We start from the raw sequence: 13,058 nt of genomic DNA, 5'->3' as shown, positions 1-13,058 counted from the left end.
TGGTATGTAAAGAAACTCTGTAACGCTTGAAGTTGAGCTGGCCTTGACTGGCAGGGGAAACTCTGCCGCTCAGCCGCCTCTCCCTACCAGGGCTGGAAGAAGCCTTGGGCTTCATCTTCTAGCTTCCTTCAATTAGAAAAAAAATCATTTATTTCACCATAGTAGCTCTGTATTTTAGATAGATCCGTTTTCCCTTTTCTTAAGAACATAAAAAAGTATAGTTCCTAAATGTAACTGGTTGCGGTGGAAGTTCGGCCGAACGCTCCGCCTTAGAGAAAGGTCAGGCTATCTGGATCGGCTCAGCTAGGATCTCTTTTTTGCAACGAAGCTGGGTAGAAATGGTAATACCATCTGAACTAAGAACAAGACGCAGTGAAAGGATAAAAAGAAAAACCTGTGATTTCCATTTTAGATTTTTGTGATCTTAATAGCGGATGAGAATTTTAAAAATAGCAAGATGAGAAAAAAGAACCGGGTTCATGAAATCAGTAGTTGAAGGTCCCCAGAGGAACAGCGAAGAAAAATTTAGGCTGTGTCTTGGATGATTTGGGTGCATTTTGCAAGGATTATTGTTGCTGTGTTTAAAGGCATGCTAATATATAAAAAAAAGAAAATCTCGACCATATAATGTCCCACTCTCATTCACTGCAGAGAACCGTAATGGCCGGTGAGATGTGAAATTGGTCAAAAGTCTAATGAATGCTTCCCGATTTGCATTCGTTACCAAGGGGCGCTTTAAACACTCCCTCTGCTAGAATTCACATCTTTAAGAAGATGACTCCCAGATTTACCTCACTAGCCCTGACCTCTCTCCTGCTCCGTAATCACGCATTTTCCCCTGCCTACACAGCATCTAATAATAATGGGGATGATGGCAATCATGGTATTTGTTAAGCACTTACTATCAATCAATGTCTGGTATTTACTGAGTGCTTACTGTGGGCGGGTCAGTGTACTAAGCACTCGAGAGAGTAGAATACAACAGAGATGACATTATTTTTTTTCCCGCGGGGGTTGAGGGGCGTTGAAATGGTATTTGTCAAACACTTCCTATGTGCCAGGCTCTATACTAAGTGCTGTAAGCTAATCAGGTTGGACACGGGCCCGTGTCCCACATGGGATCACAGTCTTAATCCCCATTTTACACACGAGGCATCTGAAGCACAGAGAAGTTAAGAGACTTGCCCCAAGTCACAGAGAAGACAAGAGGTGGAGTCGGAATTAGAACCCAGGTCCTCTGAGTCCTAAGCCGGTGTTCTTTCCACGGTGCCACGCTGCTAGTCCTGCCCACAACAAGTTTACAGTCCAGAGATGTGCCAAGCACCGCACTACCCGCTGTGGCAGATACAAGATAATGAGTTGGACACGGCCCCCATCCCGCCCAGGGCGCACATCTAAGTACGATGGAGAACAGATACTGCTCCTCATTTTACATATTAGGAAACTGAGGCATGACAGGTTAGGTGACTTGTCTAAGATCACATGACAAATGGCAGAGCCAGTTTTCCTCTCTCCACTCCACAAGGACCTCCAGGGTTTGCCCATCCACCACCACGTCAGAAAGGAGCTCCTCACCATCGACTTTCCGGCACTCAATCTAGACTGTCAGCTCATAGCGGGCGGGGAATATGTTAGACTGTGGTACCGTACTCTGCCCAGTGCTTAGTACAGTGCTCTGCACACAGTAAACGCTCAATAAATATGCCTGAAAATCAGCTCTTTCCATCATACCTTGCCTTGCTGATCTTCTTCTACCCAGCCTGCCCCCTTTACTGCTCTGATGCCAAGCTATTCGCCCTATCTCCATCTCACCTGTGTCGCCGTTGACCCCTTGGCCACGGCTCCCCTCTTGCCTGGAACCTCCTCTGCAGCCGACAGGCCATCACTCTTCCATCTTTCGGAGCCATCCCAAAGTCACATCGCCAAGAGGTCTTCTGCCCCTTAGTCCTTCTTTCCCTAACTCGCTCTCTCCTCTCTGTCCTCTACACACTTGGGCCTTTACCCTTTAAGTGCTTGAGATTCACTCCACCTTCCGCCCTACAGCACTTGTGCACAGAGCCTTATTCCCTGCCATTTCCCTCGGCTGTTAACTTCTTTCAATGTCTGTCTGCCCCTCTGGACTGTAAACTCCCTGTGGGCAGGGATCGTGTATACCAACTTTATTATATTGTACACAAGTGCTTAGTAGAGAGCCCGGGATGAGCGCTCAATAAGTGAGAGAAGCCACACTGGATGAAGACACACGGGGAGTAAAGATGGGAGGAAGGAATATAAATAACCTTCGTTATGCTGACGATACAACCCTACTAGCGGAAAGTGAAGATTTGAAGGGTTTAGTATTAAAAGTTAAGGAACAGAGCAAAAAGCTTATATCTGAATGTCAAGAAAACCAAGATCACGACAACCTGAAGTCTTAATACGTCTGGAGTGGTTAGAGAGAAGACTGAAATAGTTGACAATTTTTCTCTCCCGGGACCGATAATCAACAATAAAGGAACCAATAGCCAAGAAATATGCCGAAGATTAATGGCAGGAAGACTTGCTATGAAGAGCCTGGAAAAAGTCATGAAATGGGCTGATGTGACAACTGCCACAAAATTAAAAACTGTCCACTCTACGGCGTTTCCAGTGACAATGTATGGATCCGAAAGCTGGACGGTGAAAAACAGGATAGAAAGAACATCGATTCTTTTGAAATGTGGTGTGGGAGAAGGCTTTTGCAAATACCATGGACTGCCCAAAAAATCAACAAATGGATTTTGGAGCAAATTAAACCAAAGTGGTCTTTGGAAGGCCAAATGTCTCGAATTAGATTAGCATATTTTGGACACGTAATCAGGAGGACTAATCTTCTGGAGAAGACACTCAGGCTAGGAAAAGTCCAGGGAAAGCGTGGAAGAGGCAGACCGGCAGCTAGACGGACAGAGACCCTAACAACGATAACGGAAGGACCGTTAGAAACGTGGCAGATTATGGAAGAGGACAGGACTCTCTGGAGAAAGTACATCCACGGAGCCGCTATGAATCGGAAGCGACTCGACGGCACTCGATAATAATGACAAAAATTCCGCTGACTGACGTCCAGGCACGATTACTAACTCAATACATCCAAACGTGAATTTCATCTTCTCACATCCTCTCCTCCTCCTAAAATTTCCCATCTCAGTTGACACTCCCACCCATCACTCTGTCTCTCCAACCCTCAACCTTGGCATGACCGCGAACTCCCTCTCTCTCAACCACCACATTCTGTCACCAAATCCTGTCGGTTGTTCCGCTGTGATTTTATTTCTAGAATCCACCCTTCTTGTCATCCAAAGAGCGTCTCTCTCTCTCTCCGACCACACCCTCCTTCACTTTACCGGCTCATGCGAGAGTCACTGTATATCCCATTCTCCCATCTAGAGAAGCTAGTGAATTTATTTCGGAACCTACCCACTGGCTGAGCGCGATGTAAACGGACGCCTTTTAAATCAATTCCAACTGTGAAAGCTAATTTGTTTTCGGGCCTTAATAGTTGGAGAAAGAGAGACTATCACATTAGCACTTTCTCCGTTAGGCTTTCAGATCCTTGGATGAAAGTGATATATTAATGGACGGCAGTACTTAGAACATTACCATTATATAAGCTGGGTAAAATTTTACCACACTCTCTGAGCTATTTACTATATCTACTGATGCAATTTAATGCATCTGAATTTAAGTGCCTCACATGAATTAGAACTGACAAAAGTAGCAAAAATAGACTAATCTCTGCAGGTACATTTCAAGTGCTCTGGGAATATTTTTCTTTTTTTAATTGAAGCTTGGCCCCGAGTATGTAGTATTTTTTTTTAAGTGCTATTGAAACTCCAGACACTTTTACAGTCGCTGAAAAGGATGACAATACACAAAGAGACCATTTCACCATGTTTCAAAGACATATTTTGAGGGGGAAAAAAAGGCTGTTTAACTCTTCAAATAGAACACTTGATTCTACCTATTGGATAAGCAGCGTGGCTCAGTGGATAGTGGGACTCAGTGGGAGTCCAAAGGACCTGGGTTCTAATTTCGCCTCCACCATGGGTCTGCCGTGTCACTTTGGGTACGTCACTTCATTTCTCAGTTACCTCATCTGTAAAATGGGGATTAAGAGTGCGAGTCCCATGTGGGGCAGGGACTGCGTCCAACCTGCATCCAACTGCGCTGGGCACATAGCAAGTGCTTAGTAAGCGCCGTAATTATTATTATTATTAGCGGGGGGGGGACACCAACTATAAAGTTGTCTCCTGCCCTGTTCTGACTCAGTCGCCCCAGAATTGTAAATACTTGCTCAGCCACCTAGCCTTCCCAGTGCCTGGGGCCATAGCGACGACTGTCATTTTAGTGGCTTTGTACCCCAAAACTCCATTTGAAAATTCTGCAGCGTACCTATTATCCTTATCAAGAGTAAGTATTCGATCGTATTTACTGAGCGCTTACTGTGTGCAAAGCACGCTCATTCCTTTTTCTCTCTTTGCAACACTGATGCCCAACCTCAAATGTGGCTTCCAGCAGCCTGTGCTGAAACTTGCTCTTGCGAGGAATTCTATTTCAGCCGCCTTGCTGGTCTGAAGGGAATCCCGACGGTAGGGTTGGATTCACAGACGTAGGGGTGGCCGAAAAGACCCAGCACGATCCTTCCGTACGGAATGCGTTGTCCTTTAACGGCTGCGCTTTTGGTCTGCTGTAGCTGGGTGGCTTCCAACGCAGCCCCTTATTTTACATCAGTTTTTTTTCCCTTTTTCTAAAATAATCATCCGAGCCGCGCTAGACCGACTGCATGTAAGACCTTGGCTCTGGCCATCTGTCCTGGACATCGAACAGGGGGAGGCATATAACGGAGGCCGACGAAACGCCTCAAGAAACAGACGAGGACAGGTCCAGGCTGCGCTGTCACCGCCAGGATAACTAGGCTAACTGCTCTGTTTACCGTCAGTTTCGATGCCACACTGAGGATACGGCAGCAGCGTGGCAGAAGAGCGTGCCAAATCCCATGACTGGTTTGGCGGGCGAGGTGCTCCGCGCCGGGAGCCGATGGTACGTCAGGGAGAGCGATCTGGAGTTTTATTCAATTGCTGGCTGCAACTGAGCCTCGATCTTCTTCCAGCTAACCGCCGGAAAAGCTCTTCGCGATCATCCGCATACGTGCCGTTCTGTAGATCGGTTTCGGGGCCTGATCAGCAGCACTTACCAGTTCCTGAAAGGCTGTTTGAGGGCTGTGTAGGATGCCAGCAGCCTGATGAGGTGGAAGAATTTCCTGGAAGACTGGAAGGGGTTCTGACACCACCTTTGATCACCCCTCTAATCCCGGCCCCGCCACTTTTCTGCCGTGTGACCTCGGGCAAGTCATTTCACTTCTTTGGGCCTCGGTTACCTCGACTGTAAAATGGGGATTGAGTTTGTGAGACCTAAATGGGACAGGGACTGTGACCCAACCGATTTGCTTGGATCCACCCCAGCACAGTAAATGCTTAACAAAACCCGTAATTATTATTATTATTATTATCTCTCCCAGTCTTACCTGGATTGACTGATTAAAAACACATAGGTCGACATATGTGAGCAAAGACCTTTTCCCAGCGATTATAAGCCACGTCTGCGTGTTACTGTTGCATATATGTTCCTGTCTTCCCAAACAAGCAATGGTATTTACTGAGAGCTTACCATAATAATAATAATGGCATTTGTTAAGTGCTTACTATGTGCCAGGCACTGTACTGAGCGCTGGACGCAGGGCACTGTACTAAACACTTGGGAGAGTACAATACTACAGATTTAATAGACACCCCGAGATCCTTCGAGGGCAGAGGTCCGGAGTGGGAGACGGAAGTTAAAATAAATTACAGACAGGGGAACAAAAGGGAGTATGAGTCTGTGTACATTAAGCGCTGTGGGGCTGGGGAGGGGTGAATAAAATTACGAAAGGAGAGTGTGGGGCTGGCGTGGGGAGAGAATCAAAGTGCTTAAGAAGCAGCACGGCGTAGTGGAGAGAACACGGGCCCAGGAGTCATGAGTTCTAATCCCAGCTCCGCCACTTGTCCGCCCTGTGGCCTTGGGCAAGTTACTTCACTTCTCTGGGCCTCAGTTACCTCATCCGGAAAATGGGGATTAAGACTGTGAGCCCCAAGTGGGACAAGGACTGTGTCCAACCGGATCGGCTTGTATCCACCCCAGCGCTTTGGACAGTGCCTGGCACCTAGTAAGCGCTTAACAAATACCAGAATTATGATTATTATTATTCCCTCCTACATTGACTGTGAGCAGGACAGGGACCGTCTCCAACCTAATTAGCAGCGCTCAGAATGGCGTTTGACAGCTTCATAAATACCACAAAAGGGTGGGGGGGGGAAAGCCCAAGTTGCTTACATCTGTTCCCAAAGTCAGATCATTTGGCTGTATACTGGTGCCCATTATACGATATACGCAGTGTTTATATACAGTATATACTCCCCGGCATATACAGTCGGCTTATATAAACCGTGGTTGGACTGTGACTGGTTTTATTCTACGGAACAGCCTGCCCACACTCAAACCAAATTAGCTAGATCCCTCTCACAACAGGCGGCGATCTGACGGCCAAATACTACAGAAAAGTTAGAATGCACTCGAATTCCCTTCCTCTTCTCCCCTTTCCTCACTGGAACTTCTCCTCCCTGATTCCCAGTGGCTTTCTGCCCCAACGCTCCAGGATTTGTCTGAAACTAAGACAAGTGCAGCCGCTCTGAGTGCAACTTTCCCCTCCCAACTCCCTTCCCACCTGTAATTCTACCTAATAATAATTATTATTATGATGGTATATGTTAAGCGCTTACTATGCGCCAAGCACTAAGGGTAGATGAGAGGTAATCAGGATGGACACGGTCCCTGTCCCGCCTGGGGCTCACGCTCTTAATCCCCATTTTACAGATGAAGTAACTGAGGTCCAGAGAAATGAAGTGACTTGCCTAAGGTCACACGGCAGACGCGTGGCGGAGCCGGGATTAGAACCCAGGTCCTTCTGACTCTGAGGTCTGTGCTCCATCCACTTGGCCGTGCTGCTTCTCCCTTCCCCGGCCAAGGTCACCGGAGCGGGGACGGGGACAGACCAGGGTTGGGAGCAGAACAAGCCCCCCGATATCTTGCGTGCCCCCCTCCGAACCCAGTCCATCCCTGTCTCCATCCCCAAGGCTTGGGCCGGGGTCGGGGAGAGGGGGCTACAAAACAGCAAGAGCGGCTGCCGTGACGGTGTGTGGGAAAATCAGCCAAGTCTCGCAAGTTTTAGAATCATATTAATACAGGGATTGCATGCACTTTTTACTTGGAGGCAAAAATCGAATGAGTAGGGAACTTAATTACTTCACGGGATCGTTATCCTTCCCCTAAAAATGCATCGACTCGATAAATAGTTCTGACTGACAGATCACCTATTTCCCTATACGCTACCTGCCCCGGCCCAAATTAGAGTTATCTTGGAATCAGACAGATACGATTATGGCTTGCTTTATCAAGAAGTATGCGAAACAAGCAGCGTACGTATTACGTGAGCAGGTTGACTTTATATTGTCATGGCAACACTGACGTCTTCTATTTTAAATGACAGTGTTTATATTTAAAGGCTGTGTACTCAGAATATATATTTTAAGAAGGGGCAGCGAGGAAGACTCACCATTCCTTCTACAACCCCGATGAATAACAAACACACGGGTGTAATCGGGAAGAACATCTCCTTGTTCTCTAACAGTGCCCTACCCAAAATGCAGAGTAAAAAATGCATTACGGAAGAACTGATTGCAACACCCAAAAAGAAAGGGAGCTTATTTTGTTAATATGTCATACAAAAACAAAAAACCTTGACGGGATGCTATAATTACTGGTTTTGATGAGCAAAAGCCAGAAAACTCCATGTCAAGGTTTCCACAGCAACTGCACTATGGCAGGGTTGGCTGTAGGTAGTATTCGATTCTGCTTGATTGGATCTGATTCACGAACCGTCGCTTTGTTTCGTCTATTCACTGAGGTTTCTTTGACCGCCGACTTTCTGGATAACACCGGGAGGATTCCTCTGAAGCAGGAATCTAACCCTAATTTGTACAACAAATACTCCGTTTACCTCATGGTTGGATTCTGAGCTTTCACGGGTCATGCCATTCTGGAGGGTGGAGATATTAGGATTTCAAAGGTATTTCCAACCCAAGCCCCATTTTAACAGACATATCGAAGCTAAACCATCTTCCCCTTGCCCCCTTACGCCATATTTCCGGAGAAACTTTTCACGCTTGCCTCTGCACGGAGTCAGGGGAGTAGCGATTTGAATTAAAATAGGCATTAGCAACTTGGCAGAGAAAGGCATCAAAGTTAAAAACACGCACAATGCCAAAAACTACCTACATTCAACTCTGCCAGCTTATAGTTGCTGTGGAAACCTTGACTCAACATGACCTTTTATTCACCATAACCGATAATTAACCACCGCACTGTATGAATTATATATATATTTTTTTCATTTGAGAGAGAGATTCGGCTCAGGATTTTTTTCTTTCGCGATTCATTTTCGAAAAACAACAAGGAGGGTGGGAAGAAGACATTTACTTGGGCAATCGCACATCATACTAGCCTTGCGGGTAGATATTCAAAAGTTTACAATCGGCTAACAGGAAAAATAAGATATCGGGCTCTCGTGGTCAAATTTAGAGTCTTCTCCAGGGGTGAAATCTCTTCAAATGAGACAGATTGACTCCCTGAGCCGTAAAACCAGTGGCCAAAGAGGTTTCGTTTTGTTCCCAGAAAACACCCCACTTGTGAAGCGCTTAGTACAGTGCTCTGCCCAAAGTAAGTGCTCCGTAAATGCAATTGACTGATTGAAGGCAAGAAAGAATTCTATTTGCAAAGAGTCTTTTACAGTTTGGTCTTCATGATTTCTACTATTTTCTGGAAATGAGACTCTCTTTGAAGGAGTAATTCAAGCCTAGTCCAAAACTTCTCTTCACAGTAACAATTGCAGAGATTTCTGGATAGGGCATTCCAAAAACTAGCATTTAACTGAACCTTGGTATTTGTTAAGTGCTTATTATGTGCCAAGCACTGTACTAAGCGCTGGGATAGATACAAGCAAATCGGGTTGGACACGGTCCCTGTCCCACATGGGGCTGGCAGTCCTAATCCCCATTTTACAGATAAAGTAACCGAGGCACACTGAGTTCCCAGAGAGTCTTAAGCCCTCTCTGTGCTACTCGTGCTAACTAACCTCCATAAAAAACCACTCAAAAACAAAGCTAAATTATTTCTTCAGCCTATTAGCCCCGTGAACTGGAAAAAAAAAAATCGCAGCTGCTGCCGAAAGTAGGAAAAGACATTTAAAAAGAGGAGAAAAGGATGAACACTTAACTGTCTAATAGCGTTACATTCAATATTTGGGTAAGCCGAATCATTTTAATATCAAGAACTGATTACGTTTTTTATAAAACGGTTCGAAAGTTGAGGGGCTCAGAGGACACCGTGGTTCGAAGCACGTGGTAAAGGGGCAGAAGAGGCAGCCTTGGAAAGCTCTGGCGAGGAAGAGGGTTGGGGAGAGATGTGACCGCGGACAGCGAAGCCCCGGCTGCCTCTTGCCAGCCTTGCCACGGATAATTCCCTTCAGGGAGCGGCAGGGTTCCGCACACAAGCAAACACTCAATAAATTCTTCTGATTTGGCAGGTGAAACTACCCATCGATAACCTGATGGGTTAACAGAGCTATCCGAGAGCTCAGAACAGTGTCTGACGCTTTGTGAGCGCTTATCGAATGCCACGGTGATGCCGAAAAAGAAAAGGCATCGCCATTAGAAATGTTTCAATTGCCAAAAATTGCAAGGAAACCAATCCGTGTGCAAGCTAAGCTCTCAGTCTAGTAAGAACAATCCTCACGCCTCTCTGCGAGGTTAGTGGATGGAGCACGGGCCTAGGAGTCAGAAGGTCACGGGTACCAATCCTGCCTCGGCCACTTGTCTGCTGAGTGACCCTGGGCAAGTCACTTCACTTCTCTGGGCCTCGGTTCCCTCATCTGTAAAAACGGGGATTAAGACTCTGAGCCCCATGTGGGACAGGGACTGTGTCCAACCCGATTTGCTTGTATCTATCCCAGCCCTCTGCACAGTGCCCGGCACCCAGTAAACACGTAACAAATACCGCGATTATTACCGTGAATTTTATTTTTACCTGATTATGCAAATCCTTCAATTAAAAACTCAATCTTACACCCCAGCGCCATTTTTAGTTTGGTAAAACCGGGCAAACTGCAGCGCGGGTTTTATCAAACGGCGGCGGAAACCCGACGTCGGTCCACGTTACCTGGCAACCGGCATAAGGCAGTTATTATTAAGAGAGAAAAAGTCTAACAGATCCATAATCTACTTTGGATGAGCTAGACGGCACACTGATGCAATAAACCGTGATGGTTAGTGATTCAAATTAGAGTCAGGCTAGCGAGAGATCCAATTTGGCCAAGGATTTGTTTTCGTTGACGTATAGACTTGAACAGAGTGGGCTAGGCTTAGGCAGCGCTGAGTGCAGGTGTCCATTTTTCCCAGATGAGGCAAAATGGGTCGCAGAGATTAAGACGGGGTGCACCCAAGAGAGTAAAGGGGAGACCTAGCGCGACCACTTGGAAATGCTAGTTATATTAATACATCTGAAATGAAAATACTCGAAAAAATGTATTAACTGATGGGCCGACAGTTCAATCAATCAATGGCATTTATCGAGTGCTTTCTACGTGCGGAGCACCGTACTGGTACTTGGGAAGAGTACAGTACAATGGACGTAGCAGGTTCTGGAGACAGAATGAATACGTGGGTGAAAAGAGAGATGGGTCGAGGTCAACGCCGAGGTTCGTGGTGTTGTCAGTGACGGCCAAGACCGGAGGGGACAAGGGTCGGGTCGAAAGATAAGGAGTTGGGTTTCGGACATGTTTAATTTGAGGTGTCGGCAGGACAGGCAAGGAGAGTCGTCTTGAAGGCGGGAGGAAATGCGAGATTGCAGGGAAGGCGAGAGGTCAGGGCTGGAGATGTAGATTTGGGGGTCAAGTGAAAATAAAGCATCTTTCTCTCGGCTTGCAAACATTCACGAAACTACTGAACTACGATAAAATGTCTAGAGAGAACGGAATCACTGAACCGGGAGGAATCCTCTGGACCAGCCCCCTTCCCAAGCAGGGGAATGTGTGAATCGTTCAGGGTCTTTAAGAAAAGAATACACAATTATCTCTTCTTTTCCCAAAGATCGACAACACTGCACGATGTAGTGGATAGCGCACGGGTCTGGGAATCAGAAGGTTGTGGATTCTAATCCTCGCTCCACCACTTGCCTGCTGTGTGGCCTTGGGCATGTCTCTTCACTACTATGAGCCTCAGTTACTTCTGAAAAATGGGGATTAAGTCCGTGAGCTCCATGTGAGACAGGGACTGTTTACTGCCTAATTACCTTGTGTCTACTCCAGCGCTTAGAACAGTGCTTGGCACATAGTAAGTGCTTAACAAATACCATAATTATTTAAATTATCATCATTATTATTCTTATTTGTATTACACTGGCGGACTCTCACCAGCCTTCCTCTTAAGGCCATTTTCTCACCTTACTTGTCAAAAAAGCTCTTCCAGATGGCCAACCAAATTTTCTCCAGGGGTACGAGAAATCCATTTCCACCTGTTCAGCCAAATATCCTAATCATAAAATTGTTGGAATCCTGGGAGAGAGTAAGTAAGCTCTCTCTTCTCAAGGCAAAACAACCTAATTCCTTTAACCTTTCCTCATAAACCTATTCTCCATCCTTTAATTATTTTTATCGCTTTCCAGCTTCTCTACAACCTTTCTAAAGTGCACTGGCGATATATTCCATATACTCCATATAAGCAGAACTCATTCTTGAAGAAAGATTTTCGAAAGCCTCTTTTTAGTACAATTTGAAGCTATCATTCGGTGGGTCCAGAAGTGACCAGCCTTATGCATTTCACTGAACGACCCTCAGGAAGGAACGATGCAGACCGATAATAACAAAAACAATACTAACAGTAATGATAATGATAAAATTGTGGCATTTCTTAAGTGCTGTGTACCAGCCACTGTACTGAGCGCTTGGGGTAGGTACAAGGTAATCAGGTTGGACACAATCCCGGTCCCACATGGGGCTCACAGTCCCCATTTTACAGAGGAGGGAACTGGGGCCAGAGAAGAGCTGGGATTAGAACCCTGGTCCTTCCGACTCCTAGGCCTGTGCTCCGTCCGCTAGGCCACGCCGCTTCTCTAAACCTAACTGATTTTCTCCTAAAAGTGTTTTTTTCTTTGAGTAAGTATCTATCCTTATCCTCTTTTCAAGGGTTATTGGAGCAGACTACATCGTCGTTGTAGAATCCCAACATTCACATCTAAAGAATAAGCCCAGAGTAGGACTATCCCAATAATTCACTTTAGACAACTCTACGAGTAGGTTTCTTCTCCCAGTTCTAACGGGACATATTTTCAAGCAGAGAAAATTCCACCTTCTGACTGAATGGAGAGATTTGCTTTCACGCATAATGGTTATTTGCAGGTAATCCCGTGAACTAAACTACTGCATTAGACAAAAGAAAGGGCAACGGTTTCCAAATTTTACATCTCAGTGGTTGAAAAATGCACTTCGCTAGAGCCTCCTGACTGTTACTTTCCTTTCTAAAAATGTTGAGTCCTGGGCTTCCTACAGTTGTTTTAATCGAGCATGACTAAACAAAGAGCAGCAAAGACAGTTTCGATGGAAAAGAAATAAAGGATTTCCCCCATCCGTTACCCATAACAAATCTGTCGGACAATACCGTGTCTTTTCGTTGAAACTTTTCACAGGATAGGATTTTAAGAGAGTGAAAGTTACCAGAGAGGTTGTGCAGGAAGAAAGTATCGATAGATTCCAGAAGGATTGGGATAAAATGTTGGGCGAGAGGTCCGTTATGAATTATTAGCAGGGAAGTGAGAGGTAGCACATTTATAAATACGAGGATGGGGGACAAGGAAAGCAAACCATCACACCGGTCCTTTATACGGCCTCTGTTGTC

General features: G+C 45.9%; 1 protein-coding gene across 1 annotated transcript in view; it reads right to left on the bottom strand.

Annotated features, from left to right (window-relative positions):
* The window catches only part of CWF19L2 (CWF19 like cell cycle control factor 2), a 58,459-nt gene that overhangs the window by 15,254 nt on the left and 30,147 nt on the right, over positions 1–13,058 (bottom strand). The window lies entirely within an intron of this gene.

Source organism: Ornithorhynchus anatinus, chromosome 20 (assembly GCF_004115215.2).
Source record: "Ornithorhynchus anatinus isolate Pmale09 chromosome 20, mOrnAna1.pri.v4, whole genome shotgun sequence".
Lineage (NCBI taxonomy): Eukaryota > Metazoa > Chordata > Mammalia > Monotremata > Ornithorhynchidae > Ornithorhynchus > Ornithorhynchus anatinus.
Note: the sequence above shows the minus strand (reverse complement) of the source record. Positions and strands in the feature narration are given on the sequence as shown.